This window comes from Cyprinodon variegatus, unplaced genomic scaffold (assembly GCF_000732505.1).
Source record: "Cyprinodon variegatus isolate N-32 unplaced genomic scaffold, C_variegatus-1.0 Scaffold255, whole genome shotgun sequence".
NCBI classification, from domain to species: domain Eukaryota; kingdom Metazoa; phylum Chordata; class Actinopteri; order Cyprinodontiformes; family Cyprinodontidae; genus Cyprinodon; species Cyprinodon variegatus.
In genome coordinates this window covers 284,241-290,153 of record NW_015150708.1, presented here as the reverse complement: position 1 = coordinate 290,153, position 5,913 = coordinate 284,241, and positions in this window count along the sequence as shown.

Here is a 5,913-nt window from a genome sequence, read left to right as displayed (position 1 = left end):
TAGATAGATAGATAGATAGATAGATAGATAGAACTACACATGTAATTCCATGTGTAACTAATGCAATTTGAATAAGTTAAAAAGAGATAAGTGAACATTGACCACTTTAACAGTTAGGCAAATTGGTAAAGTAAGCATAGTTCCATAAAGTTAGTAAACAGTGACCCCTTGAGGTTGTGATGTGTAACAATATTTATTGTCATCAGTTGGAAAAAATAAATATATAAAAAAATATATATATATAAAATATATATATATATTTAATTGTATTTTTTTTTTTTAATACCTTAAGCAACAGAGCAACATTAGGGTGTAAGATACCAGCAGGAAAAGAATACAGGGTATGTCATAAGCAAGTAGCTGGTTTACTGTACAGAAACATCTGTTCAGAATAGGTCAAAATGGGAGCCACCTCCCAAGGTGGTGAAGAATGACATAGATAAGATCTGGTGGGATGTCAATTCAATTCAGTTTATTTATATAGCGCCAATTCTCAACACATGTCATCTCAAGGCACTTTACATTGCACCAGATCATACAGTCAAATTGATTCAAAGTTTTCCATCTAAGGAAAACCACTTGATTGCATCGACTCATTGACTCGGATGCAATCCCTCACACTAAGCATGCTTGTAGTGACAGTGGAGAGGAAAAACTCACTTTTAATAGGAAGAAACCTCCAACAGATCCAGGCTCAGTGTGAGCGGCCATCTGCCGACTGGGGTTCAAGGAGACAGAAGCAGAGACACAAAAAGCAGCTGTAAAAGGTGGCCCCATTCAGGAAACACACAGCCAGGCAGACGAGCTCCGAGCCAGCTGCCATGTCAGAGGATGAAGAGAGTACATCTAGCCAGTCACAGTCAGAGAAACAGGACTACACTGAAAAACATCTATAAACAAAGGTGTTGATGCCAGCAGCACAGCTGATATTTTTCTCCAGGATAGTGTCACAGCCAAACAGGTACAGACGAGGCTAAGCTTCTATGAGAAAAAGCAGAGAGAGCATAAATTAAGAGATTGAACTAACAGGTTCTGCAGAGTGGCAGAATAGAGATAGAATGAGCCAGAATTATGAAATTTGGGGTCTCTATGTCCTCCAACACTCTTAGCCTATAGCAACATAACTATAGAGATAACTCAGGATAACCTGAGCCACTCTAACTATAAGCTTTATTAAAAAGGAAAGTTTTAAGCCTAGCCTTAAAAGTAGACAGGGTGTCTGCCTCACAGACTAAAACTGGTAGTTGGTTCCACAGGAGAGGAGCCTGATAACTAAAAGATCTGTCTCCCATTCTACTTTTAGAAATTCTAGGAACCACTAGTAAACCTGCAGATTGAGAGCGAAATGCATAAGGAACAATCATGTCTCTGATATTTTTGACATATCTCCTGTCCTGGGCCAATTGACATGATCTTTTTCTTTATCTCATTCTGCTAGTCCTATTGGGTTAAGAACATATAAATAAAGCATATATATATATATATGTGTGTGTGTGTGTGTGTGTGTGTGTGTGTGTGTCTGTGTGTGTGTTAGCAACAATGAGTTTGATTACAACCTATACTCTTATGTGACCAGCAGGTGGTAGCAGACAATCAGAAAGTTTGTGATTACCTAAGAAGTTTTTGTTTTTCCAAAATCTTACAAAAAGTACTGATTTACATTATAAATAAAGGGCGTTGTCCGAGTTTTTTTTTTTACTAGATTAAAGTTTTGTGTCTACCAGGAGTTTTGAAAACCTTTCTTGAAAAACAAAATGTGTTCAAATCTTTCTAATCTCCACTTCACACTGAAAGTTTTGTGTTTTGTGGAGTTATTCATATGACACACACAGATGCACATACCTTGCCTCAAACCCTGGCCCTCATGTACTCCCTCACATGCATTTTATACTGAAACAGCTGGCCTTCAACAGTATCACTTCCATCTTTTGATGTACTCTGCCTGCATCAAAACCTCTGAAACCGCACAATTTAGCAGCTATTCTTCAGCCTGTTGGACTATCGGCAGTTGGCGCTTTGCCGAATGGAGCATTATTGACTGCTCTGTCTGTTTTTCATGCCAGGCCTTTCAAAAGGAAATAAAGCTAACTTTGACTTAAACTGGCTGAGATAGAATTAGGTCATTTTTGGGTATTATGTTACATGTCTATAATGTGTCCATTTTAGAACAGCTGCATGCGATGTGTGGGGCACTGCAGGCTGACCACCTTTTCAGAGAGGAGGTCCAAGGTTGCTCTGTGGGGGAGAATGGCACAGCAGTGACATGAAGGGGAGGAGGTCAGAATTAGATCTCTGGGTTTCACATCTATGTAGCCTTAATGTCCATTTGGGATAGTTTAAAATGGACTTCTATGAATTAATCCATACATAGTACCAAACAAAACACCAAAAATGTTTGTTTGCCCTTTTAATGTATTTGAGTTCACATTTGAGTGGTCATTATTGTGGCTGAAGTACTACATTTGTTGCACATTTTAAAGTTTTCTTAGCAAATAAGCCATAAAAAGTCTGTTTACAGTCACTTAGGAAATGTGCACATAATGACGAGTGGCAGTGTTTTTGTTTGAGAAAATACTTTCCCATTGTAAAATGTTAGGCTGTTAAGCAGCCTGGAAAATGTTGCCCCCTGTTAGTATAGTTAGACTGACAGAGGTAGAGGCCAGACACAGCTACAGCTTGGAGCTCTGGCTGCTCTATTGTGTGCAAACCCAGCAGGCAGGGTTTTATGTAACACATAGGAGTGAGGGTAATTATTTCTAACAGCTTAACACTTTAACCAACTGAGCTCTTGGATTTTTTTTTTAACATAGGATCTATTAAATCTAAATAATGCCCCCTTTGTTTTAGCAAGTCACTTAAAAATAGCTTCTGGTGACAGCATGTACAGTAAATGTCACATAAGGCCTTTGATTGGACAGGCAGGGCAAACAAGCAAATTCCAAATACTTTTCCTCTGTGTGTTGCGAGGTGTCCTGGAGGGGGGAAAAGTTGTGACATTCTGGATGTGTTTAGTGGAAAAAATGTGGAACTGAAATGAAAAAGATGTCAGTGGTCATAAACAGATCATTGTCAGGGTAGATAGAAAAATGTTTTACATGGAACTATTTAGAGGATTTTTTTTATTTCATATGTAAACTTAATTAAATAGGCTTAAAAATATTATCTAATTTTTTTCTTTGAAAGTAAGTTTATCTAGCAGCATTCAAATACAAAAACTTTTTGAATTATAACAGCTATAACGTTAAAGTGTTTTGTTTGAATTCTATGTTATAGAGCAGCACCAACTAGTATGGCATGCTTTCACATTCAATCCAATTCGGTGAAACCCCAAAATAAGAGAAAATTTTCTCTAAGCTGTTTCTGATTAAATCTAATAAGGTATCAAACCCCATCAGAGAAGCAACCAGGAAATCCACCAGACCTCTGAAGAAGCAGCATAGATTCACATCTCAAGTAGAACTTATACAGTAGGAGAATGAATATTTCAAATCTGACCCGGTGAAAACTTAGGAAGAAGAAAGAGAAAATATGCACTTTAAAAGTTCCCCATAAACCATGAAACGCAAGTAGCAGATATGCAGAAGAAGGTAATGTGGTTCCAAAGAACTTTTTTGTTACACTGTGTGTGGCAGAAAGCTTACATTACATATTAACCTGAACACACATTCCCGGTGTTCATACACGGTGGTGACGGTATTATGCTGTAGGGATGATTTCCTTCAGTAGGGAAGCTGGTCAGAGCTGAGAAAAGGATGCTTATGGTTAAACATTGGGCATCTCAGAAGAATATCTATCTAAAAGTTAAGATTGGAACAGAAATTCCCCTTTTAGCTGGAAAAGAACTCTAGACATACAGACAAAGCACAGATGGAGAGGTTTAAATCTGACATATTAATGTTTTAAAAATGTCCTTTTAAGGCCCGGAGCTAAATCAAAGCAGGAGTCTTTATCCTATTTGACTTAGCTTAAGCTACTTTAAAAAATGGGGAAAGAGTTTTGAATCTTTAAGTGAAGACTGCCAGACATACATCAAAATGCATACCGCTGCATTTGCAGCAAAAATGCAAGTCTCTATATCTTACAATGATAGGTGTTACTGGATAATACTGTGTAAAAAATGTTATGAATATCTTCTATGTTTGGTCTGTAGCTTGAAGGTAATGTCTGAAGCTTTGGAATCCATAAAGGAAAATATCTGAATAAATTCCCTGAAAGAAAAGCCAAAAAGCTCTGTATCATTCCACGGATCCATAAGCCTCCATTGATAGATTTAAGTCAGATCAATCAGTCCTTCCATGCTCCTCTACTCCAGGGTTCAATGTTTTCTTCAACTAAATGATAGGTTCTAGTTTCTTGTAGGAATGTGACGTGCAGACGAAACCATTTTTTGAATAAGATATAATCTCTGGAGAGAGAGGCAGGGAATGTCGCAAAGATTGAAAATATGTTTTCCAACTTGACTATTTATAATGTTTGGCAGTGATTTTACTTTCTCGGCCTGTGTTCCATGATGTTTAACTCCTCTTAACCTTTTACCACAAGTCGTCCATCTAAAGGCCTTTAAATCTTTACCAATTTCCTTCAGACATTGTCAAATGATGCCAAGAATTCCCAGCTAAATGTTGTTGGGACTGTTCTAACACCAGACATGCTTTCATCTAAACCATTTTTCTGTAGCTGCGGCCTTGTCAAAGGTTGTTGTTCTGCAGGAAAGAGAGGTTCCACCCAGCCTCAAGTATTTTGAAACCTCTGGTCAGTTGTCTAACAGACATCTCTATACTTTACTCCACTCATCTCTCCTTATTCTCTGGCTAACTTTCTGCTCCCTGCGGCAGAAAAGCATTTCCCCAGCTTGATGCAGATGATGTTATTTTCCTGATGTTATGTGTTTATGGTTTTTTTTAGCACATGCCATTATCCATGTAGGCCTAAAAAAAAAAAAATCTATTTTGTTTTCACCTCACCAGAGTGTCTTCTATGCAGAGGGTGTTGTTGTGTCCCAAAATGTACATTTTGTAAAGACGACCACTTTATCTAGGGTTATATTTAAAATTGTCTTTTTTCTTTGCTCTTCCATAAAAGTCAGAATTGCAGAAGGTGTAACTGATACTTGTCCTGTCTCCCACCTGCACTCTTTAAGCTCCCCCAGAGTTACCAATTAGCCTCCCCCCTGCTCCTCTTATTATTGCCTGTGCTCAGCCTACACCAACGGTTTAGGTGGACAGCCACTGTAGGCTGTAACTCTGTAAGATGTTCAAAGCTTGCAAAGTTGTTTAGTAACCCAACCCCTTTAAAATTCTCCACAGTTTTATCTTGGACCTTCCTCTTGTTCTTCCTGTTACTTTTTAGTCAGTAATATGTTCTGAAAATTTTCTAAGGCCTCATAAAAGCAGCTGTGTTTATACTGGATCCAATTTACTCACAAGCGGACTCTATTAACCAATAAAGCAACTTCTGATGGGAGTTGGATGTTATTTTCAAGGATCAGATTAAAGGGGAACTACAAATGCATCCAATAATCTACAAAAAAAACCAAACACTCATTTTTTTTAAACAAAGAAAAACATCCATTTCAATAAAAATCTCAATAAAACATGGTGGTTATGATGGCTCAATTTGTTAAAAAAGGAAAAATAGTGTTCGAGAATCCAGGTCCAGAAAGGAAAACCCTTTCCTTCATCCTTTTCAAATGGTTGGAACTAATCTATGTTTTTGCAATTTACTTCCTGAACCTGGATTATCCACCTCTAGCAAATGTGCACATGTTCAAAAGTCTTTTTTTCTTTGTTTGATTATGAACATGTGCTTCAAACATACTTTACCTTTTATTCAGACACAGCTGATTCACCCACGTATTTTGCTCAAAGAGCCTATTAGAAGGCAAGACGGATACTCACAGCAGTCCGTCTCTTG